Genomic DNA, 26,014 nt, shown 5'->3' on the forward strand with positions numbered 1-26,014 from the left:
TTTTTTTTTCCATTTTTTTTTTAATTTATTGTTGGGGATTCATTGAGGATACAAGAAACCAGGTTACACTGATTGCATTTGTTAGGTAAAGTCCCTCTTACAATCGTGTCTTGCTCCCAAAAGTTAAGGCACACACCAAGACCCTACCTTCCTGCCTCCTTCCTTCTCTCTTCTCTTCCTTTTCCCATGAGGAGGGGAAAACTTTAAATCAACTGTTTCTGCCTTCCCCCAACCTGTGATTCCCTCTAGCCTCTCCTCTGTGAAGCTCACCCTTAAGAAGCAGCTGAGATCCTTCCTCCTCCAGGAAGGCTGCCCTGATTATTCCAATTCCCATTACCTCCTTCCTCTGCAGTTAAGGACTTTCGTGTTGTTATTTAACACTGACAAGACTTTGAGCATGTTAGAGGCTTGGAAGGATGGCACCACCATCCTCTCTTTATCCCCTAAGGTTCCGAACACAGAAAAGGCTCAATAAATGACCAAAGCCAAGTCCTTATCCAGAGCCAGCTGGACAGTCCCACTGAGGCAGAGCCCAATACAGGAATTTGAAGCAGCATTCTCAGTCCATGGAGTGAGACTCAGACCTTGCCTGAATTCTTACATGCCCATTGTGTGGTCAAGCATAGAATACAATCCTTCCTTCCACACTATCCAGTCATTCAACATGGCATTCAAAAAGTGCTGAGCAGCATCTGTGTTCCAGGCCCTGCTTTGGGCACTGGGGAAATGTCTGGGAACAAAACAGTCACAAACACCTGCCCTGTGCAGCCAACATTCCAGAGATGGGTGGGCACAAGACAGACAATAAACACACCAACAGATAGGTATGTGGCACTTCAGGAAATCAGGGAATATGAAAGGAAATAAAGCAGGTGAGGGGGTAGGGAATGATCCAAGGGCTTTTTTAGAATAGGTTAAGCAGGGAAGACTTCTCCGAAGAGGTGACTTGATCAGAGAATAAAAGCAATAAAGGCATGAGCCACAGGGTCATCTGGGAAGACAGCATCCCACGTAGAGAGAGCAGCAAATGCAAAGCCTCTGAGGTGGGCGTGGGCTTAGCACTCAGAGTTCAAGAAACAGTAAGGAGACCAACATGACTAAAGGACAGTAGGAAGGGAATGAAATTAATGAACAGACAAGGCCAGATAAGGTGCCGAGCATGAGATCAAGCAGGATCTTAAGGTTCATAGTGTAGATGGAAAAATGAAGGGCCACCGGAGGGTCTGAGCACAGCAACAAGCATGGATTCACGACAAGAAAAACCTGAAACCAGTGAGGGCCTCGGTGGCTCCCACCAGCAAGTCTCATCAACATGCTCCATCACTGGAGCACAGCAAAGCAAGCATAGCTCATCAGATCCAGGTCCCAGGGCAGCCCAGAAAATGCCCAGTCCTGATCTTCTTCCTCTCCCAAGGCCAGGGACCAGCCACCAAGCTCATGCTTACCCAAATCTCTTCCAAGCAGCAGGCCCCACAACCATATAGACCCCCAGGCATCTCTTCCCTACCCCAACTGTGTTGCCACCATCTCTACCTTTCTAGCATAAGACCCAAGTGGACAAGTACCTCTGCTAGCAGCTGTTACTGCTGTGGGCTTTCCCACAAACACTGCTCTTCCTCTCTCCTTCTTCTTCCTGTCCCCCTTCCTTAAATCAGGGCACGCCCAATCCTGTCACTGCCTTGGAAAGCTCAGGCCACTGGTTTAACCCAATCACCATCCAAACTCTGCCATCTTGCACAGTATGAACATAACCATGGTCATGGGTGAGACTTCCATCCCTGGGCCACACTGAGGCCAGGCACTGAGAAGGGACAGTGAGTGATATCTGAGAAGCAATCACACACCAAAAGCTTAAGAATCCAGGTCAAGTCCCCAATCTTTACTTCTCTATTTAAAACTAAAAATAACCCTGTAGCAATGACAGAGTTTTTACTAGAAGTCATGGCCCCAAATCATAAAACAGTTTCAGGGGCTAGTTTCTGTCATCCTAAGGGATAGAGGGATGGCCAGGAGGCCTGAGTGTGGGGGACCGGGCAGAACCCAGAGTTCCTGGTCCCAGTGTAGGTAGACCAGCCCTGTGAGGACAGCCCACTGAGCTCTCCTAGGACTTGGTCATCACAGCCCATCATAGGCAACTAGTGGCCAGTGCCTGCTCCAGGAAAACTGAGAGGCTTAACTAGATACCATGGCCTGCTAATCAGCATGGCTCGGCCCCAAAATGACCATGGGCTGTCATTATGGTCTGGTATTTTCCAATTACAGCAGATTATATCTACCTTAATTGAATGGGGTCCAGATAATGTCATTATGTACTGCATTCCCCAATTTATTTAATATACATGTGTACAGATATATTTATGCCTCACTGCTGACACGAGATTGCTAAATGGTGAAGTTAATCATAAAACATTTTGACGGGAATCATCAGCTTTAATTTAAGGGGTGATTTTTACTGTCCTTGTAGTGCTTGTTTTTCCATGAAGCCAAGAGAAACAGACAGGAGCAGTCTCTCAGGCCTGTGGACTAGGAGGCAGGTGGGCAGGGCAGTGGGTGGGCTAGCTGCACAGGCTTCACCTCCTCTAAGCAAGTCCCGTTTATACGCCTCTGCTTCAGGAGCAGGCTCAGGCAAGACAAGCCAGGTGGAGGGGAGTAGTGGTGAACCAAGGCAGGAGCCCCCAGAGCTTATGACTGGGGGCCTGGCAGGGAGAAAGGAACCGATTGGGAAGGAGGAGCTACCAGCCTCAGTTTCAGCTGGGAGGAAGACCAGAGACAGTAAACAGAGAGGAGAAACAGCTCACAGGACTGGAGCAAAAGCAGCCTGTACTCTACAAGGACTGAAAGCAGTGAAACCTCTAAATTTTTACTAGTCCCCTACTAATTAGGACGGAAGTGACACTCAATAAAGAAGTCCTCTTCACTCTTTCTAGGAGCCATCAGGCTAGGTGGGAGTGATAGAAAGGTGGTGCCCACTGGTCCAAGCCCACTTCCAGCCCACCCTCAACCTCTCCCCTTGGGTGGGCCCAGGCAGCCAGCAGCTTTTCAGCAGCCCTGGTATTGGGGGCCAGATCCCAGATGCCAGCTTCCTGCATGCCTTCTCCTGGGCTGCCAGCAGGGCCCACTGGAAAGTTGGGTTCTAGGCCAAGCAGAGGAGGACAGCAGGGGTGGGCAGATGTCTTGGGGTGGGTGGTAATTAGGGGCTGCCGACTCCATACTTGTCTAGGGGACAGGACATGTCTATCGGCTGTAATTATGAACCTTGGGAGCCTGTGGGTCCCTCTCCCATCTTTTCCTGCCAGCTGGCCCTTTGCGGCAGAGGGTGGGGGGCACAGGTATGGCCAAGCTTCCTAGAGGATGGACTGTGGTTCCCTCAGGAAACAAATGGACTGCAGAGCCCTTCTGAGCCTGGCCCAGACCCCTGATCCTTCTCATTAGCACACTGGTTACTGCTTCCCCACACACCTGCAATTGCCTGCCTGCTGTGTGAAATGCTCCTTCCCAGAGACATCACGCCTCCAACAGAATGAAGCCACCCAGATGCAGAGGGAAGAAGTATGGTAGAGGGAGAGACAAGCAGCCTATACAAGGCCACTGAGGCCGAGAAAGCAGCACAACTCCTAACATGCCTCCACCTCCCCTCTACCTGCTCAGGACCTGTTCTTATTTTTTTTTTTTTTAGAGACAAAGTCTCATTTTATCACCCTCGGTAGAGTGCCGTGGCAGCATCACACAGCTCACAGCAACCTCCAACTCCTGGGCTTAGGTGATTCTCTTGCCTCAGCCTCCCCAGTAACTGGGACTACAGGTGCCCACCACAATGCCTGGCTATAGGACCTGTTCTCAGTGATAGGCTGCACCCCACCCTGCCCTCCTCCAACATCTCTCCCGAAAATCATTAGGAGAATATTCCAGAGTGTCTCTTTTTTTTTTTTTTTTTTTTTTTCAGAGTGTCTCTTAAACACAAAAACCATGAAGTGCTAAGACCTCACAAGGGGGAGGTGACTTTTTGAGTATTTTTGTTCCAGACAGATGAGAAGGTGTTGGCAGATGGACAAAAGCTTACATCTAAAAGACAAAAGTTGAAGGGGATGTGAAGGCAGTGGTTACCTAATTCACAGAAGGGAGCAGAGGCTCAGGGCCACCATCTTCAAAGGCCTCAGCCCCAGCCCTACCTCCATTCCCAGGACAGAATGTTGATTAAGTGGTCTTACAGGGGCCAGGATACAGACATAAGGACCCCAACTGCCATTCTCCTCTGTGAGAACTCTCTGCAGATGCTGCTTCGAGCCTTCACAAGCTCTTCCTCTACCTAGGCTCTGGGGAAATGGGCTGCAGTGACAGGCTGCATCCCTCCCAGCATCTCACTCCTGGGTGGGCCCAGGCATCCCACCCAGATCAAGAGGAAAGTGGGGCAAACCCAGGACACATCCTGGGAGCGTGGGGAGATGGGATTGAGAATATTTTTCACCTCCATTAAGGGCTGGCCTAGAGATGTGCCTGAGCATTGCAGAGTAGCAGGCTGTGAGATTGGACGCTCAGTCTGGAGACTCTTGGAGCACTGGCCTCCCTCCCGGCCCTGAGCCCCACCTTCATCTGGGAACGGAAAAGGAGAGGGACTATGCTGGGAAAAACACACACACACACACACACACACACACACACACACACACGGCCTCCCCATCACACCAGGCTTTCTGCCAGACTGACAGACGGGCAGCCACCACTCTCATAGACACGTGGCTTCGGGTGCCCCAGCTAGACAAACCCAGCTCACTCTGTGTCCTGAAAAGCCAGCTTTCTCCTGCTCCAGGGGTAGGCATAATGCTGAGAGGGGAGAAAGAAAAAAGCAAGGCGCCTCGTCCAAAAGGACTGAAAGTGTGGAATGTCACTAGAGGCTGAGGGGCAGGGGGCGCTCGTTGACTTGGGTCTCAAGACTTCCCGCCGCCGCCGCGGCTGCCCCATCTCAGCTCAGCCTCAGACCGCCCTGGTGCGGGGGCGCTGCTCGCAGTCGGGGCCTCCACCTCCCGGCCCCGGCCCCGCCCCCACGCGGGGAGGGGCGCCTCCACCTGCGAGCGCCAGGGAAGACCGACCCGGGAGCGGGGACCCCCTCAACACACGCACGCACACACGCGCGCACACAGATACACACGCCACTCCACTCGTCTGCGGCCGCGCGGTTCATCAAGGTCCGGGGGAGGGATGGTCTGAGTGTCCAGAGAGAACCTGACCCTTAAGTTTCGGGAACATAAGAAGACCCCAGACCCAGGGCGCCGCCCCAACCCACCGCGGTAGCGGGCAAGCGATTACCAGGCGCCTGCCGGTGGCGAAGGCGACGCTGAGGAAGGCTCGGGAGCTGGACGCGGTGTCTGGGAAAGAGCCCGAGGCGCACGAGGCTGATGCTGCCCCCCTGCCGGGAGACGGCTGAAAAGAGGTGCAAATAATGCCCCGCGCCCACGCATGTCTTGCCTCTCCGCGAAGGGGGAGCACTAATGTCGCCGCCCCCACCTGAAAGCTGGCACGACCCTCCATCCGGTGGAATCTCCCATACTCGGAGACACTACTTCCCCCCCCGCCCCGGCCAGCAAAAAAGAGGCTGCCCCATTCCCTCCCTCCGAACATCCGGAAAGGCGACCCTAGTAACCCCAAGGGAAGACCCTCTAGTCTGGGTCCCGCGCTCTATGGCACCTAGGGCGCCGGCCCTCTTACAGGCACCCCAAGCGCGGGAGCTTGCCAGAGGCCACCTCCCAGTGCTCCCGTAAGCCCGCCGCAGTCTGCGCCCCAGGAGGCCGGAGGGCACGGTCCCCTCTGCCTGTCCCCCTCGAGCCATAACTCACCGCGCGCCAGCAAGGTTTAAGCCTCGGCGAGGGGTCGGCTGCGTGTCTGCCCACCCCGGGGGCGCAGGGAGGCGGCGGCTGGATGCTCGGTTTTCGCGGAGCCCAGAGCCCTGGCCGCAGCGGGCGGCGCTGACGCTGCGGACCGAGCCCGGTGCGGAGCCGCCTGGAGTCCCGGACGCAGCGGGGATGAGCTGGCGGCCGCCGAGCCGGAGCCTCAGCTAACCGCGTTCGGCTGCTGCTCAGGCAAGAGTGATTAAGCGAGCTGGGCTCGGAGACAAACCCTGCTCCTGCTGCCGCGGAGCCTGGGCGTCCAAGCCGGAGGGAGCTGGAAAGGCGGCTCCGAAGAGCTAAGTCCGGCCGAGGCTCCGGGCTGGGAAGGGAGCGGAGCGGGAGCCGACGAGCGAGCGCAGCCTACCGAGGTGCGGACGCCCGGCGGCGCCGCGGCAGCGGCAACAGCAGCAGGGAAAAAATGAGAGCGAGCTAGAGAGCGCGCTGGAGAGCAAGCGAAAGAGGGAGCAAGAGACGGGGAGAGCGAGGAAGATGCGAAGAGGGGAGGCTGCAGGAGGGGGCGGGAGCGCCGGGAAGCGCAAGGAGGCGAGGGGGCCGCAGCCGCTCAGCCCTGGTGCCCCCAGCCGCAGCCGCAGCCGCACCGGAGGAGATGAGAGGCCAGCCCGGCAAGTTTGCGCTGAAAGTGCGGCCGAAGCGCGCGGCGCTTCCGCCGGCCTTTTAAAGAGCGAGCACCTGGGCGCCCACCCCCTAACCCACACCTCCACCTCCGGAAGGCCAGGGCTTTCGCAGCACCCCGCCGCCCCTCTACACCAGCCCCGCAACTGGCTCCCCTCTCACCTTACCCCGCCGGCGCCCTCTCCCGAAAGCGCCCCTCTTCCTCTTCCCAGCGCGCATGCCGGATCTCCAACCCCGAGGATATGGTGGGGACCCCTCCTCACCCCAGAAGTCGAGGGTCAGGGAACATAGCTTCCCGACACACATCCAGAAAAGCACAGCAAAGCACAGGGCCAAAAGGGGGCTCACTACTCCAACCCCGGTGCGTCACTGGAACCCTCTCCCGCAGAGCCGCTTCTCGCATATCCCCACGCACGTGGCGTATGCCCCCGTGTGGCATGTTAATTTGCAGACCCCACTGCTCCTGGTTCAAGTATATAACAAGGAAGGAAACTGAGGCCCAGTGAGGCGACTTCACTTGCCCCAGGTCTCACAGTCTATGGGAGACAGTTTCCACTGAGCTCCCTACCGCCCCAAGACCCTGCCAGGCTAGGGGAACACCTAACTGGTTGCCTCCAGCACTGGTTTGCAAAGTGTAACAGGTGGCCTGGTTGGCGGGCTGCAGTGAGCCTAAAGATCAATCCCTCAGCCAGCCATGGGCCCAGGTCTCCTTCCCAGAGCGGGCTTGAAAAATCCCAGGAGAGGGTTAGCCTTAGAGGCAAGCAGGGAGGAAGCTAAGAGCCACTGAGCCCTCCTAGGATTGCAAGAGCATCTTGCCCCAGACTGCAGAAGTGGCTTCAATTAAAGCCATAATGTGTGACTGTCCTCATCCCTGGGAGGGTGCACAACACTGTGTCAAGGAGCTGGGGGGAGACAGTGGCTGGGGGCAGAGCTGGAGAGGCTGGCCAGAGGTCTCCCTGGCTGACCTGCAGAGTGCCACCTTGTGCTGGACTATGCCCACGACTGGAGGGACTCGGCCACCCGCACAGGTCAACCCCTAATTTCTACAGATAACATGCTCATAGGCCAAGGCAATGTCTGGGAGGGTCTGGGAATAACAGGGACTACTGTTTTGTATGTTCTCCCTCTTGTCCCTTATCCAATGTGCCTGCCCCTTTCTGAAGACCCGCTCAGCATCACCTCAGAGCTCCAGACTACAACAGGCCAGAACCACTTCATATTGACCATTATTCATCCAGAGCCTGGCACCTGAACCACGGTATGAGCTCAAGAAATGTCTGATAAATGAATAAATGTTGGTAAATTGTGTATTCTCTCTGCTGTCATGTTTAATGGCCCCCATATGTATCTCATTTGCCCAATCAGTCTGAAGTTGCTGATGGAAGGGCCCAGATTGCTTTCATTCATTCAAGTTTCCTTCCTTCCTTCCTTTCTTTGCAACTGACCAAGATTCCGCTCCACTCTTGGCCCCAAGAATACACACATGACTGAACAAGATTCTGCCCTTGAGGAGCGCACCCTGTGGCCATTTGGACCTCAGCATGACACATTTTATAGAGACATAAGCGAAGGCCATGAAAGTTCCTGCTGCCCAGCAGCTCTGACCAGCCAAGTGTGCACTGCTCCAGGCTTGCAGGGTACTCAAGTTATTCCTGGAGAGGCTATGTCCTTGGAACAGCCTGGCCGGGTTTAAACCAGACTGTGTGTATGCCTGGGTCATGGTGCTCAAGGTCCTCAATTTCTGATCTGTAAAACAAGAGTTATGACACTGCCCTCAAAGCAGGACTGTAGGTATAGAGTGCAAATTATTCACTGCAAGAGGCCACCCAGTTGACGGAGTGCAGGGCGGGCTTGAATTCAGCCTACTTTGGTCTTGACAGGTGACACATCCTGCCTTGAGGCTGTCTGTCCAAAACACAGTATTCCTTTTTCTGATTCACTCAGAGGTACCATGTGGACTAGTGCTTGGGCTACTTAAAAGGTGGTCATGTAAAAGGAATGGAATAATGTATGACTGCACAGCACTCAGTCCTGTATTTAGGTGCCCATAAGTGGGAGAACCCAGAACATAATCCTCAATATACCTTTTTTTTTTTTTTTGAGACAGAGTCTCACTTTGTCACCCTCAGTAGAGTGCCATGGCATCATAGCTCATAGCAGTCAATATACTTTTGTTAAATGAATGAATGAATGAATGAATGAAACTGAAAACATGGGTCATGGTTTACTGCAAGCCAAAACTAACTGAGCCACTCTCCCATCCCCTGCCCCTAAGTGTTATCTTCACTCTGTCCATAATTATCCCGCCCCCCCACCCCCCACCAGCTGTGTCACAGAAGGCTGGGCAGGCTATATTTTTCAGGGGTTAAAAAAAGAAACACTGTTGGCTGGCAGATGGCTGGGTTTGTGCACTCGTCCAGTTTGCAGGTTCCCTGCCTGAGGCCTAGCTCTTTTGAGCAACCCATCCTGTGCTACCCCAGACCCCCATACCTGCACAACACCGTGGTGCTTAGCCATGGGCCCTCACCTGTGGGCCCTGCTTGTCCAAACACTCTTCTCCCTCTTACTCCCTTTCTGCTGGGTCATGGCTGCCTTGCTTGCCACAGAAACAGACACAGAGACACACAAAGACAGATTCTCACATACACAGACACACACATACACACACACAGAGACTACATTCAGATACACATACACAGAGACACACACACACACACATATACACTCCTCAAGGAACTTCCATTGGTATCCGCTGCCCTGGGGGAGCTAAGGAACAGCAACTGTGGGAAGACAGTGATCAGAAGTAAACTAAAGGAGTCACACAGCAAGGACTCTGGGCTGGACAAGCGGCTCTAAGCCCTGAATTCCCACCCACCATCTTCAGCAAACCAACTGCCCCTCAGATCCATGATCTGACTGAGAAGGGCTGGGGTTAGGGGAAGAGGGCACAGAGCTAGCTGGAAGCCAGCCCAGACCTCTGTGCTGAGAACTGTGTGGCCTAGGAGAGTCCCCTTAGCCTCTCTAAGCACTGGTTTCCCCATAAGTGAGACCAAAGGCCGGGCTCTCAGGGGCTTATCTCCCTAAGGATGCTGGGTTGGGTCTCATTTTGAAATTTTAAAGGTGGCTGGCCTGATGGTGGCATAAGCTGAGTGAGAATTTTAAACCACCTGTCCCTGTGCCAGTCCCCATGTGCAAGGGCTTATCCAGGGAAAAGAAGACATCATCTCTGTGTTGCAGGGGGAGAGTTGAGAAAAGCAAGGAAGATGCAGGTAGTATTAGAGAAAATAATAATACAGAATCCTGAGCCTGTGCTTCAGACCTCCGTGAGCTGTTCTTCCTGTTATCTGACCTAACTCCCTCCTGCTGCATCAGATTCTTTCTTCCAGCTCTTAGTCTGGTCTTCTTGGGAAGGCACAACAACTTCTTCCTTTCCCACCCACTGATTCTTCAACTTCTCCATTTCAAAAGAATCCTAATAGGACAGAGCAATTGTCTTTGAAAATCCTAAAGTTTAGGACTTGTTGAAGTAAACCAAAGTGAACTTGAAGGTACAGGGGCCCCTAGGAGAACCTAGCAGACCTGAAACACTTGATAAATAGCCTAGTGTTGAATTGACCCAGCCATCACCTCAGCCTCTATGTCTGAGGGGTTTCAATTTTGGTTTCTCTTAAACCAGGCCATTAGATGGAAATGTCTGTGATGGGGAGTTTATATAAACAATAACTGTCCTTTGGCAGGACATTATCAGGATGAAGAGCTGACTAGGAAGAGAATTCAGTGGTTCCAGGCTCCCCAGAGAGTCATAAGTCACCCTTCAGGCACTAAGGAAGAAGGGTTATGGGCTGGGGTCAAGGCTGAGGCCCTGAGCTAAGAATCCTAGGGTAAGTCAATCCTACTCTGCGTCCTGGTTCCTCAGCCCCTCTCCTTTACCCCATAGGATATATTAAATCTCAAAGGTATGAGCACTGGGAAACTCCCCCAGCCCAGGCTCAGGGCCAGGCTAGGACAGGATGAGTAAAACCCCTGAAGGCTAACAGACAAGGACCTTGAGAACCTGCCTTCCCTTACAGACCAGTATGAACCTAGTCTCCAGGAATCCTCCTACCCCTCCGGAACTTTCTCAAGCTTTTGGCTTGAAGCAATCTGTTGGCTAAATCTGCGATTCCAAAACACGCTGAAAACCACAAGTTTGTCCATAAGTTTTCAGCAAACTTATCTGGCAACAAAATTTTATGTGAAGGCTATTCACTGTTGCTATCTAGCTCCTTTGGTGGGAGATTCTTTCTGTCTCACTGCAGGAATCCCTGGGAGAGTATTCGTTTTCAGGATAGTGCACCTGGCCTCCTAGGGATATTGCTTCCTATAATATATGGTATTTGTGCCATATTTTTCTAAATTCCAAAAGGCCTGGCCCTAAGGGTGTCTGATAAGGTCTGCGCACATATAATCAGCCCATTCCGATCATGGGCTTTACAGGGTACACAGCACATTTATATCTACACCCTCTTCCTGCCCTAGCAGTCTGAAAGAGAAGAGACTGGCTGGGGCTATGCCAGCTAAGAGCAGGAAGAGAGGAATCTTTAGCAGAACGCAGCTCTGATAAATCCATTCACCCAGCACCAGATACAAAAATGGGACCAGTTAATAAGGATTTAGGGGAGAGTACATTTGGCACCAGCATACTAGAGGGGCTTAACACCTGCTGTAAGAGCACCCCACAAGAATGGGGGTTTGTGCCTGCAGTCTCAGCAACCAGGGAGGCTGAGGCAGGAGGATTGCTTGAGCACAGGAGTTGGAGGCCAGCCTGGGCAACATAGCAAGATCCCGTCTCTAACAAAAACAACAAAAAGGAATGGGGGTGAAGGACAGGGAGCTAGAGGCTGGGCTGGGACCTCTATCTCTTCCCACTTGCATGGAGGTCAAGACAGCTGGGGAGGAGGGATGCTTACCAAGTAGGCCGGGGGGCGGGGCAGAGATGTGGGTAGAGAGGGTGGAAGGAGAGAAGTGGTCCAAGATCAACTTCAGCCTTTTCCACATTTGTTCCAAAGTTCCTGAAAACAATGCTTCCCCTTCCCTTCCTCAGCCTCAGTTTCTCCACCTATAGGGCTGAAGAAGGAGGAGATACGAGAAAGGAAAAATGAGGCAGGAGTTCAGAGAAGCCAGAAAGAAATTTCTCCTGTGATGGGCGGAAGAGAGGAAGCACTTCCTTCCAGAAGAAAGAAAAGAGGACAGGTAGGAAGTGGTAAAGCAGTCACTCAACACAGGTCTTGACTGAGCCCTTCCTGCCCCTCCTGGGAGGGGTGGCTGAGGCCAGGAGGCACTGAGAAGAGGCAACACTTGACTTAGACCCTGAAAGATGAGTAGGATTTAGAAGAGCTGAGAAACCTAGACAGACAGATGGAACACCTGGACCCTCCATGGAGCTGAGACTGTGCCAAGTATACAGTAGGTGCCCAATAAATGTTCAATTGTGAAATGAATGAATGACCCACCTAGAAAAGATGCTTCTCCTTGATTTCTACTTTCTCCTCTTTTCCTCTCCCCTTCTCTCCCTCTCTCTCTTTTTTTTAAGAATCAGGATTTTCTAGCCTCTTTGCCTCTCTGCAATTTAAATGACTTATCATCTCTCTCCACCCCCCCCCCCCATGTCTGGGGGCTGTCAGCCAAGAGCCAAATGTCATTAGGATGGATGTCACAAGCCGAGATGTCAAAATACAATTAACATTTAAAAGCCCCTCCTGCCTGCAGCCTCATGGCCAAGCTGCTCCTTCAGCTGAGTGTCAAGGCTCTGGACTCCAGGAGGAGCAGCCAGGTGACAGGCACAGGAGGGGATGCAGTCCAGCTGGACCTGAGAGGGGGCCTGCAGGAGGCAAGACTTCCCTGAAGAGGGAATGCCCTTGCTTTGTTGCATCCCTCCTTCAGCGCTGCCCCCGGCCTCTTCAGACCCCACAGTCCTCTTTCCTGCTCCTCCAGAATCACAGCACTCACTGTCCCAGCAAACATGTATCCTGTGCTCTCTCTCATTTTGAGCCTCTGTGTCCTCAACTGTCAAATATGAATTGCAATGATGCTAGATGCTGCTTAGGAGATGAAAGGAAGAACAGGAGTAAGAAAGGTTTTTTAAATGTAAGGGATCCTGTGATTGGGACCCTAGATTGTGTTTCACGGCTCTTGTTCTCCAACCAGGCTCCTGGCCTTTGGGACTGGACAAAGGCCACACAGCCTCACTGGTTGATTGACAGTAGGGTCAGGAAGCCCTGGCTGGCCCCTCTGTCAATGTCCACCCACCACACACCAGTCTTGGGCCTACTTAAGAAACTCTTAGACAGTGTTGGCTCCCTTCCAGAGGAGGACCCAGGCAGCCACAGGACAGACAGCTGGAACAGGCCCCAGGACCTCCCACTGGCAGAGCCACAAGGAGCATGGATCCTGCTCAGACTGCCTGCAAGGTCTGCTGCTGAGGTGTCTCTAGCACCCATCACGGAGGTCAGTGAGACTGGACTGACTTGGAAAAATACAATCAAAGCAGAGGAGGAAAGGGGTGTCATGGTCTTGTCCTGGGGCTGAGGTCACAGCTACACTGTCCCCAAGCTGTCCTCATGCAGCAGTCCTGGGGAAATCTGAGCCACAAAGGAGACTCTGCTACCTGAAGCAGTGGCAAAACACCCCTTGCCCTCCGCCTCCTCCTCAGCTTCCTATTTTTCCTGTACCCACCTACCAACTACCGACCCATCACCCAGACCCCTCAAAGAGGACAAAGCAGTGCTAGGCAAGGAGAGCCCACACACCAGCTCCTACCCTCGTGGGCTGCATTTTAATGGCGTTTGATTGGATCCAATGTGCTTTTAATTCCCTCCTGGGACATCAGAAGGAGGGTAGAAAAGAATCTTTAATTCATCAAACTGAAATATTAATAGAATTCCAACCAGCTGGAATGGGGCATGAGGCCCCCACAATGGAAGACAGGAGCATAGGCGGGAGCAAGGTAGGAAAGCAGGAGGGCTGGGGCCTGGAGAGCCAGCTCTAAGCTGAGGCCGCGAATAGGCAGCACGTGGTGCCCACCAGGTGCTCTTCTAAGTACCGTGCAAGTACATCTAGTCTCCTCAACAGCCTGTGATGAAGAGACCAGTGTAATGATTCTATTCTACAGCTGGGAAGCTAAGAGGCACAGAGGCGGAGCCCAAGGTTGCACAGCCAGTGAGGGTCCCCCTGCTTGGAGCCTGCTTGCTGGCAAAGCCAATCACCTTTCCAATAACCTTCTCCCACACACGGCAGAGGTCTTGGCTGATAGCAGATCCTTTCCCATGAGTGGGGTATGAGTGGGGTATGTGTGAGGATGTAAGAAGAGCAGGAGGAACCTCAGGGGCAGGAAAGAGCCCGTGTACTTCTTGGGAGAGCGGTGCCAGGGTCGGGACCATGTGGAGGTGCTGGGGACTGCTAGGGAACATGGGCTGGCTCTGGCATCAGTACTCCCCAGGGATACACAGTAAGTGTCAAAGCCTAGGCTATCTCTCCACCTGGAGCCTGCTATATTTCTATGCAGCCTCAGCTGTGACTCTCGCCACTGGACAGCCACTTGACCTCTCCAGCCTCAATTTCCTTATAGATAAGCAGGGGACAATAAAGCCCACGGCTCAGGGCTGCTCTGATGGCTCAGGGAGAATGGATCATGGCCTCAGTTCCTGAAAGACAGCTGTCTCTCTCTTGCTGCTCCCCCAGCCCCAGCCCCAGCCCCAGCCCCAGCCCAGCTCCAGCCCCTGGGCCCTCCTTTCCCCCCTCACCTCTATGGCAGAATCATCTTCTCTTCTCCCAAAGAGCCTTCAAGGCCCAGCTCAAACATCACCCCTGGTCCACAATTTTGGAAACTCCTGTTCACTAGTCTGAATAGACTGGGAGGGATAATGTCCCCTCACCCCATTTCATTGTTCCAGCTGTTTTACAGTCAGTGGGCAACAAATGTTAGTTGGGTAAACAGACGATGGACAGGCAGATTAACAGTTAGATATATGGACGATCTCGGGGCTGAGGTCACAGCTACACTGTCCCCAAGCTCTCCTCACGCAGCAGTCCTGGCGAAATCTGAGCCACAAAGGAGACTTGCCACCACGATGACCACCACCGCCACACACAAGGTGAGATCTCAGGAATCCCTTAGGAAATGCGGGACAAAAAGGAGCGGCTGGAGGACGGATGACAGGACTTGCGGGGGTGCCTGCACCCAGGTCCCAGCTTGTTTTCTGCCTCTGTCTGCAGAACGGGATATGCATTGACCTGCGCAGGCCTCCTGACCCAGCCTCCTCGGGATGAAGAGCCCATTGGATCACTTCCCGGGCACCTCAGGCTAGGAAGGGGCATGAAGACCTCCCTTCCAGATAGCCACAGGGAGGGCCTCCGCTCCCAACCAGCCAGGCTCCCCATCGCGGACCAGCAGCGCCGCCCGGTGGTCGAGGGCCCTCACTGCACACACCGACCCGACCCAGGGCGGATGCGCTCAGACGCAAGCGGGACCCAGGCCCAGGTTCCTCTCCCCTGGACGCTGTGCCCGGGTAGACACCAGGATTGAGAGCGTTGTTTTTCGCCTGAGCAGATTCCGGGCGGAGGCAGCGGGGGCGGCGGGGGGTCTATTTCAGGGCTGTTTCCCAGCTGGGCAGCCGCCCCCTCGGATTCGTGCGCTCACCTGCTCTGATGGTGGAGGGGGGTGGGGCCTTCTGATGCACCCACAGGCACACCGGCAAAACCCAGGGCGGGGTACCCAGGGCGGGGAGCGGCAGGTGAGGAATGTCCTGGTTTCCTCAGTGAGCGGAAGGAGGGGTACTGGGGTGGGGTGCGATGTGGAGGCGTATGAGGGAACAAGGTGGGGCGCACCAGCTGCAGGAAGTTGCCTCTCCCTCCAAATAAATCTCAGCATTAACATCATGTTTCTTGCTTGTGGTTCTCAACCTGGCTGCACATTAGTTACCTGGAAAGCTTTTTAAAACCCCGTGTCCAAGTCGCACGCAAACCAGTGAAATAAGATTCCCTGCAGGAGGACCCAGGTTTCAGCTGTCGCAAGTGATGCAAAATGCAGCTGCTTAAGGGACTAGGCATTACAGGCACAGGCTTGTCGTGAGGGAGCCCCTCTCATCCTCACCACAGCCCCAGAGGCATATAGGATGACACATCTTTACAGAGGCTTGGAGAGCTTAGCACAGATCTGGGTTTCAACCTCATGAGCTTTGTCTTGTCCAACTAAAGCCCGGTACATCTGAAGGACGCATCATTATTCCTGCATCACTTTTACTAATAGTATCATCCTATCCTCACAGGGGCCCAAGCACTGAGGACGAGAGGACAGAGTGGAGAACCAGGGCAGGCAGGCACTCCAAGAAAAGAGCTATTTCAAAATTTAGAAGTACAAATAGCAAAGGAAACACGGACAGAGAGAGGTGCATGAGTGCTCAGGAACACTCCTAGGCAGAGGGAGGGAGAGAGCTCCCCCAACCTCTGTCCTATTTCAGGATTTTCACAGGCACCCAATATGGAAACTGCAACGCCAACAGCTGGGTATTATCACCAACGGCCCCATTTTACAGATGAAGGGATTGAATCTGAAACCTGAAGTGGTTTTTCCAATAACACTGGGTAAACCTCCAAGTTCTATCAGTTTCACCTCTAAAATATTTACCAAAATCTACACAATGAAGCAAGTGAAACTCATAACAGTAATATTGAACCAAAGAAGCCAGACTCAAGTATACATACCATGCCATGCTGTGTGATTCCATTTCTACAAAGTATAAAAACATGCAAAACTGGCCTTTAGTGAGAGAGGACAGAGCACTGGTTACCTTTGGAGGGGAGACCCCAAAAGGGCCTAGAGGAGGTCTCTGGGGCTCATACGTTCTGTCCTTTGTCTGGATGCTGATGACATGGCTGTGTTCACTCTGGGACTACATGCTGTCTTTCAATAAATATGTGGAATTCTTAAGCTGGCCAATCCCCAGAAATGCCCCTGGGCCCACAATGACTTGAAACAAGGACTCCAAACCTCCCCCATCTCTCTCTCTAGCTCACATCTGCTTTGCCCTACAATCCAGCTCCATCCAGGCAGCAAGAAACATGATGTTACAGCTAATATTCTTCAGTTGCAAGCAACAGGATGCCTCTGGCCAATTTAAGCAAAAACTGTAAAAATTATAAAATGAAATAACAGGAACTGATTTGACAAATCATGTATAACTTGCTGACAGTCACTGCCAGTTCACTAAAAGGACCCGAGATGGCTTCTAGATTCCCTTAGGATAATGGCAGCTGCCCAAATCCAAACTTCTCCACGTACCCTCCAAAAGACATGCAGAACAATAAGGATAGCAAATATAGCCACTCATACCACTTGCCTTTAGCATAACCAGTAGATGGGTACTACAAACTTCCTCTACAAGTAGAGACATGAACAACTAAAATGACAGAACAAGTTCTATACTTTTTTGGTGAGGGGAGACAGAGTCTCACTTTGTTGACCTCAGTATAGCGTCATGGCGTCATAGCTCACAGTAACACCAAACTCTTGGGCTCAGGTGATCCTCTTGCCTCCACCTCCCAAGAAGCTGGGACTACAGGCACCCTCCACAACGCCCAGCTATTTTTAGATATGAGGTCTCCCTCTTGCTCAGGCTGTTCTCAAAATCCTCAGCTCATGTGATTCACCAGACTTGGCCTCCCAGAGTGCTAGGATTACAGGCATGAACCACTGCACCCAGCTAGACTTCATTGAGAAGAGGGTCCAGTGGGGACTCCATGCAAAAGAAGAGAGGTGGCTAGGCATAGTGGCTCACACTTGTAATCCCAGCACTTTGGGAGGCTGAGGCAGGAGACTTGCTTAAATTCAGGAGTTCAAGACGAGCCTGGGCAACATAGTAAGATCCTATCTCTACAAAAAAAGAGAGAGAGAACAGGACAATAGGGCTTGGGTGGAGACACAATTCGAATTACCCAGAAGGAGAGAGAGAATCTTTCCCTGAGTGAGGAAATACCAAGAAAGGGTTGATACTCAGTGGATCAGACCATTGACTTCTGGGGAAATTGAGAATTTGCAGGACTAAACTGGCCGTCTTCAAAGGGCTAAAGGAGTAGAGGAAGAGGGGGTGACATGGAAGGGGAAGATGTCCCTTGGAGAGAAGGGAATAAGCATGGAAGTTAAAAGTTTTACAGAAACAAGAATAATTCACACAATCAAACTATCAACTCTATGCCCACCAAAAAAGTCATTAATTTTTTTTTTTTTTGAGACAGAGTCTCACTTGGTGGCCCTGGGTAGAGTGTCGTGGCATCATAGCTCACAGCAACCTCAAACTCTTCAGTTCTAGTGATCCTTTTACCTCAGCCTCCCAAGTAACTGGGACTGCAGGCACCTGCTATAATACCCAGCTATTTTTTAGAGACAGGGTCTCACTCTTGCTCAGGCTGGTCTCAAACTCGTGAACTCAGGCATTCCACCTGCCTGGGCCTCCCAAGTGTGGGGTTTACAGGTATAAGCCATAGCACCTGGCCTTTAATTTTTTTTTTTTTTTTTGAGACAGAACCTCAAGCTATCCCCCTGGGTTGAGTGCTGTGGCATCACAGCTCACAGCAGCCTCCAACTCCTGGGCTCAAGCGAATCTTCTGCCTCAGCCTCCCAAGTAACTGGGACCACAGGCACCACCACAATGTCCATTTATTTATTTATTTATTATTTTTTTGGTTGCAGCCATCGTTGTTTTGGTGGGCCTGGGCTGGATTTGAACCTGCCACCTTAGGTATATGTGGCTGGTGCCTTAGCCACTCGAGCCACAGGCGCCAAGCCTGGCCTTTAATTTTTTTAATGTCTTTAGAAAAGGGTGCTCTTGGCCAGGCATGGTGTCTCATGCCTCTAAACCTAGCACTCTGAGAGGCCAAGGTGAGAGGATTGCTTAAGACCAGACTTCAAGACCAGCCTGAGCAAGAATGAGACTCTATCTCTACAAAAAATTAGAAAAAATAGCTAGGGATGATGGTGCATACCTGTAGTCCCAGCTACTTGGGAGGCTGAGATAGGAGGATCACTTGAACCCAGAAGTTAGAGGTTGCAGTGAGTATAAGGTCACTATACCCTAGCCCTGGTGACAGAGCAGCAGTCTGTCAGCAATCCCAGCTACTCGGGAGACTGAGGCAAGAGAATCGTCTAAGCCCAAAACTGTGAGCTGTTTTTTTTTTTTAATTAAAAATTTAAAAAGATATTTCACATGAACTGAAAAAAGCAAACACCCATACTAATCTACTATAAGAAAAAAATAGAAAATGTGAATTAAAACATTCCAGCTGAAGAAAATTCCCACTAGGGCGGTGCCTGTGGCTCAAAGGAGTAGGGCACCAGCCCCACATACCAGAGGTAGTGGGTTCAAACCTGGCCTCAGCCAAAAACTGCAAAAAAAAAAAAAAAAAGAAAGAAAGAAAATTCCCTCCAGAAAAACACCAAGTAGAAGAAAACTGTACCACAACACTCCACCCTGAATGGCATCTGCAGATATGAAAAGCACTTTAAATTTAAAATACTAACAACAACAACAAAAAAATGGCCAGGCACAGTGGCTCATGCCTATAATCCCAGCACTTGGGAGGCCAAGGCGGGTACATTGCCTGAGCTCGCAGGTTCAAGACCAGCCTGAACCAGACAAGAACCCCATGTCTAAAAAATAGCCAGGTGTTGTGGTAGGTGCCTATAGTGCCAGCTACTTGGGAGGCTGAGGCAAAAGAATCACTAGGCTCAGCACCCATAGCACAGTGGTTACAGCACCAGCACATACACCAAGGGTGTTTGAACGCTGCCCGCACTAGCTAAACAACGACAACTGCAACTGAAATATAGCCAGGCGTTCTGGCAGGTGCCTGTGGTCCCAGCTACTAGAGAGGCTGAGGCAGGAGAATCGCCTAAGCCCCAGAGCTGGAAGTTACTGTGAGATGTGACACCACGGCACTCTACCAAGGGTGACCAACTGAGACTCTGTCTCAAAAAATAAAAAAATAATAAAAATAAAAACACTAAGCTGGGTGCAGCGGCTTGAGTCTATAGCCCCACAACTCTGGGAGACTGATATGGGACGATCTCTTAAGACCAAGAGTTCAAGACCAACCTGGGCAATATAGTGGAGCTCTGTTTCTTTAAAAAAAAAAAAAAAGTTGAACAAACAGAGATAGACAAAAAGAGGGGAGGGGTGCAGAAATAAAAGTTAACAAAAATCAGGAAAGAAATTAAAGTTAAAATCATCTCAGAAATGAAAACTAAATTGTAAAATACTCAAGGAAATTAAATTCCACTGAAAATATAATGACACGTTGATGAAAGGAATAAAAGGAGCCAAGAGAGGCTTGGTGCCTATAGCTCAGCAGCCAGGGCTCTGGCCACATACACCAGGCTGGTGGGTTTGAACCCCGCCTAGGCCTGCCAAGCAACAATGACAACTACAACAACAAAAAAAAAAATAGCTGGGCATTGTGGCGAGTGCCCATAATCCCAGCTACTTGGGAGGCTGAAGTAAGAGAATCACTTAAGCCCAAAAGTTTGAGGTTGCTGTGAGCTGTGACGCCATAGCACTCTACCGAGGGTGACATAGTGAGACTCTGTCTTGAAAAACAGCCAAGAGAACAAACATGAAATCAATAAAAATGTTTTTTAAAGTGTCAGAAAGAGATAGGTAAAGAAAATATGCAAATGTGATCCAACATACACATAATTGGAGGGCATGAAGAACAAAATATTAATAGAAAATTAATATAAATATATTTAAAATATTAATATCAGGTATATCCAGATGAAGTAGAATGATTTTGAAGTATTTCTTCTTTTTCTATTGTCTATAAGATTCGGCATGATCTGTTTTTTGAAGTTATCTTTTCTTTTTATTTATAAATATTAGTTGTCTATTTTTTGAGACTTTGGTGAAAAAATAAGAAGACGTTAACTGATGATTTCATACTGAACCTCAGAGTCAAAGCACTCTATGATAGCATTCTATGTCTTTTTTTTTTTTGCCGGGGTTGGGTTTGAACTCACTACCTCCAGCATATGGAGCCAGCGCCCTACCCCTTTGAGCCACAGGTGCCACACCTAAATATGAGGGGGGTTTTTTGGGCCGGGGCTGGCTTTAAACCTGCCACCTCCGGCATAGGGGGCCAGCACCCTAGTCCTTTGAGCCACAGGCACCACCCCAGCATTCTATGTCTTATCTGACAATGTGAATGTTACTTTTTTTGCATTATTATTATTATTGCTCAATATTTCGTTGCAGCAATCATCTGATTTCTTTTCCAAATGTATTTATCTCTGTTCGTTCTTTACAAGGTTTTTGTTTCTAGTCCTTATCTTGAACATTGTTATTGTTATTAAATTTTAAGCCTTTTTAATTTTGTGAAGGCAAAAAGTGGAAACCAAATAAACACATATAAATGTATAGAGAAAATTAAAAAAAAGAAAGAAAAAATGAATATACAAAAGTATACCACCACCCCCAAAGAAGAAACTTTCTAGAAACAAACGTGAATCTACATACTGAAAGGACCCATCAAAGACTTAGAAAAATAGACCAAGAATAGTCAACTTTGGGGAAAAGTACCTTTACCGTGGAAAATCTGGTGGCCTCCACCTTAACCAGGTAACCTAATTCGGCATCACCAATGAAGGTACAGACAGGCATCATGTGACCCCATATGTGCTGCAGAAAGTATGTAAAACCACCTAGGTGGTATTCTTGCCAAAAATGTGTTCTCATAGCTGAGACTACAGATGAACGTCACCATACCTAGCTAATGTTTTCATTTTTTTAGACACAGAGTCTCACTATGTTGCCCAGCCTGGTCTTGAACTTTTGCCCTGAAGCAATCCTCCCACTTTAGCCTCCCAAGTAGGTGAAATTATAGGCCTGAGTTCACAGTCCTCAACTAAAACTATTTTGGTTTTCATTTTCATTTTTGTTTTGAAGACAGTGTCTTATTCTGTTGCCCAGATATCATCAGAGCTCACTGCAACCTCCAATTCCTGAACTCAAGCAATCCTCCTACCTTAGACTCCTGAGTAGCTGGGAGTACAGGCACTCAATACCACACCCAACTAATTTTTTTTTTTTTTTGAGACAAAGTCTCAAGCTGTCACTGTGGGTAGAGTACGGTGGTGTCACAGTTCACAGCAACTTCAAACTCCTGGGCTTATGCGATTCTCTTGCCTCAGCCTCCCAGGTAGCTGAGACTACAGGCGCCTACCACAACACCCGGCTATTTTTTGGTTGTCGTTGCAATTGTCATTGTTGCTTTAGCTGGCCTGGGCTGGGTTTAAACCCACCAGCCTCAGTGTATGTGGCTGGCGCCCTACCCACTGAGCCATGGGTGCCTCCATACACCCAACTAATTTGTCTATGTTTTGTAGAGATGGGGTCTCTCTCTTGCTCAAGGTGGTCTGGAACTCCTGGCCTCAAGTGATCCTCCCACCTGGCCTCTCAAACTACTAGGATTACAGGCATTAGCCACCACACTCAGCCCCAAGAATATTTTAATCTGAATCTAATCATGAAGAAACTATCAGACAAATATATATAGGGTCTCACTATGTTGCCCAGGCTGGCCTCAAACTCCTGGGCTTAAGGGATCCCCCTGCCTAAGCCTCCTGAATGGCTGGGACTACATTCATGCCACCCCAGCATCAGATAAATGTGGATATTCTGCAAAATAACTGGAGTCTTAAAAAATGACAATGCCATGAAAGACAAAATACACAGGGAGTATTCTAGAATACTAAAGATTTATGATAACTAAATGTAGCACAAGTCCTTGATTGGATACTAGATTTTAAGAAATAGTTATAAAAGAGCCAGGTGCAATGGCAGTGCGTGCCTATAGTCCCAGCCACTTGGGAGGCCAAGATGGGAGGATTATTTGAGCCCAGGAATTTGAGGCTTCAGTGAACTATAATCACGCCTGTGAGTAGCCATAGCACTCCAGGTTGAGCAACATAATGAGAACCTATCTCTCTCTCTCTCTTTTTTTTTTTTTTTTTTTGAGACAGAGTCTCAAGCTGTCTCCCTTGGTAGAGTGCTGTGGCTTCATAGCTCACAGCAATCTCCACCTTCTGGGCTCAAGCGAGTCTCCTGCCTCCACCTCCCAAGTAGCTGGGACTACAGGCTCCCGCCACAGAGCCTGGCTACTTTTTTGTTGTTGTTGGCAGCCGTCATTGTTGTTTGGCAGGCTCGGGCTGTATTCAAACCCGCCAGCTCAGGTGTATGTGGCTGGCGCCTTAGCCGCTTAAGCCGCAGGTGCCAAGCTGAGACCCAATCTCTTTAAAAAACTAAAAAAATTAAAGGAATAGTTATAAAGGACATTATTGGGGCAAATTTAAACATGGACTATGTTTTACTTAATATTTTATCATCATTAAATTTATGGAGTGTGTGGTTTTGTTTTTGTTTTTGTTTGAGACAGTCTCATTCTGTCAATCTCAGAGAGTGCCATGGCGTCACAGCTCACAGCAACCTCAAACTCTTGGATTCAAGTGATTCTCTTGCCTCAACTTCCTGAGTAGCTGGGACTACAGGTGCCCACCACCTGGCTATTTTGAGAGATGGGGCCTCACTCTGCCTGAGGCTGGTCTCAAACCTGTGAGCTCAGGGCAATCCACCCACCTCAGCCTTCCAAAGTACTAGGATTACTGGTGTGAGCCACTGAGCCCAGCCTGTGTGTAGTAGTTTTAAAACATTGCCTCCAAATTCTTTGAACTCCTCCAATCAAAAGATAGGGCTATGGCTTGGCACCTGTGGCTCAAGTGGCTAAGGCGCCAGTCATGTACACCCAAGGTGGTGGGTTCAAATCCAGCCCAGCCCGCCAAACAACGACAGCTGCAACCAAAAAAAAATTGCCGGGCGTTGTGGTGGGTGCCTGTGGTCCCAGCTACTTGGGAGGCAGAGGCAGAAGACTCGCTTGAGCCCAGGAGTTGGAGGTTGCTGTGAGCTGAGATGCCACGGCACTCCACCCAGGGCGACAGCTTGAGGCTCCTGTCTCAAAAAAAAAAAAAAAAAGACAGCGCTATGTCCCTGAATCTGGGCTCTGTGACTGCTTAACTGATAGAATAGGACAGAAGTGAAGGCTCAGCACCCATGCTCAGTGGTTAGGGCGCTGGTCACATGCACCAGCCTGCTAAACAAAAAAAAGATAATAGCCAGGGGTTGTGCGGGCGCCTGTAGCCCCAGCTACTAGGGAGGCTAAGGCAAGAGAATCACTTGAGCCCAAGATTTTGAGGTTGCTGTGAGCTGTGACACCACGGCATTCTATCAAGGGTGACATAGTGAGACTCTGTCTCATAAAAAACAAAAAAAAAAGAAGTGAAGCTGTGCCAGAGTTTGGGGCCAGGCCTACAGAACCCAGCGTCTTCTGCTTTCTGCCTATTGAGACTCTGACTCTTGGAACCTAGCTACCATGCTGTGAGGAAGTCCAGGCCACATGAAAAGGCAACTCATAGGTGCTCTAGCCAACAGCCCAGCTGAGGTCCAGTCAGCAGGCAGTGTCAACCACCAGACATGTGAATGAAGGAAACTTTGAGATGGCTCTAACCTCTGCCACAATTGCACTACAACCATCAGAGAGACCATCAGCAAGAGCCACCCAGCTAAACCCAGTCAGTCATAGAACTAAAATAGAATTGTTTTCTGTTTTGTTTTGTTTTGTTTTGTTTGAGAGTTTCACTTTGTCACCCTCAGTAGAATGCCATGGCATCATAGCTCACAGCAACCTCAAACTCTTGGCCTCAAGAGATTCTCTTGCTTCAGCCTCCCTAGTAGCTGGGACTACAGGCACTCACCATAACGCCCAGCTATTTTTAGGGACAGGGTCTCACTCTTACTCAGTCTGGTCTAGAACCTGTGAGTTCAGGGCAATCCACCCACCTCAGCCTCCCCGAGTGCTAGGATTACAGGCGTGAGCCATCTCATCCAGCCCAAAATATAATTGTTATTGTTTGTAGCCACTAGGTTAGTTTTAGTTTTGTTATGTATTGTTTTTGAGACAGTCTCAAGCTGTCACCCTGGGTAGAGTGCTGTGGCATCGTAGCTCACAGCAGCCTCAGACTCTTGGGCTCAAATGATCCTCTTGCCTCAGTTTTTCTATTTTTAGTAGAGACAGGGTCTCACTTTTGCTCAGGCTGGTCTCAAACTCATGAGCTCAAGCATTCCACCTCCTTAGCCTCCCAGAATGCTAGGCTTACAGGCATGAGCCACCATGCCTAGCCACCATTAAGTTAGTTTTGAGATGATTCATTATGCAACAATAGATAATTGGATAATATGATAATGGTATTATGGTTCTGGAAAAGGATGTCCTCATTCTCAGGAGAATATTTTGAAGGACTTAGGGATGAAGTGTTACAAACAATTAAGGAAAAAAGTTTGAGTGTATTTAAGCAAATATTATGGTGAATCTAAGTGAATAAGAATGTTCATTGCACTACTCTTTCAACATTACAACTTTAGAAATTGCAAGGTAGTTGAGCCCCAATCACCTTATCTCATTGTATATTTTTGCACAGATTCCAAACTCCTGAAGAGAATCTGATTGGCCCAGTACAGTTGATGGGCCCACCCCTGTGTCTGTCAGTCCTATCAGAGAGGGAAGGTATGAAGGACACTTCCCAAGAGAAAAGTGGGAGGATATCACTTGAAGATAAGGAAAGAAACCACAGATGTCTTATACACATGGCCTCCAAGAGCTTCTGAGTTTTAATTCTTGATGTATTCCACCTAAGAAAGGTATTGAACATTACTTTTAGAATCCCAGTTTCAAAAGAATCTATATGGAGGGAAATTATTCTCTTATCCCAAACCAGTCAACCTGGCTACTATGTGTGTTATGGAGGAAGAAAAGCTAAGAGAGGGGGGATTCTGAATAGACATTGTTCACTACATGGGGTGAACCCAGAATAACCTAGAAACCCAGAGAAGCACAAGGCTCAGATCCGGGTGAAGTCAGGGAAGCCACATGGCAGGGATGAATGGAGTTGCCCAGGTGGGTACTAAGGGCTGGGCCATTGAGACCGCAGTCAGTTCTGCATGGCGGACGCTCCTGGGTTTTCTCACCTGCTCCACTCCACATAGCAATGGTCTCAAATCAGCCTGCTGTTCTCTCTCAGAAACTTGGATAAGAGAAAGACAGACTGACTCTCTCAGTGTTCCTGAGCCTGTACTGTAACTCATAAGCTGGGGTGTTCACTACCCTGTGACCTGACAGGGAAGGAAAATCTGCCCATACACGGGGATGGAGGGAAAAATGAGCTTTCTTCCCAAGGCCTGGCCATGTCCCTCCCCACCCCAATCATGGTCCCCTGTGTCCCTCCCTGGCCTCTTGGTTCTTCCATTCCAAGTCCTCACACATTTTTGAAGCAAAGAGACCAAAAGCCCAAACCCTGCAGCTGGGAAGAGTAACTCACCAAGCCTCAAAGTCCAGGATGGGCAGTGGCAACTCCTTTGTCATGT

General features: G+C 50.1%; 1 protein-coding gene across 3 annotated transcripts in view; it reads right to left on the bottom strand.

Moving 5' to 3' along the window:
* Positions 1-6,886, bottom strand: part of GRM4 (glutamate metabotropic receptor 4) — a 117,084-nt gene extending 110,198 nt beyond the window's left edge. For all 3 annotated transcript variants that reach the window (XM_012804685.1, XM_012804683.1, XM_003789107.1), the window contains exon 1: positions 6,749-6,886. The gene's annotated coding sequence lies outside the window, so the exon portion shown is untranslated. The remainder of the gene's footprint in view (positions 1-6,748) is intronic.
* Positions 6,887-26,014: the final 19,128 nt, after the last annotated feature.

The sequence above is a fragment of the Otolemur garnettii genome, unplaced genomic scaffold (assembly GCF_000181295.1).
Source record: "Otolemur garnettii isolate 467f Iridium unplaced genomic scaffold, OtoGar3 scaffold00031, whole genome shotgun sequence".
NCBI lineage: Eukaryota > Metazoa > Chordata > Mammalia > Primates > Galagidae > Otolemur > Otolemur garnettii.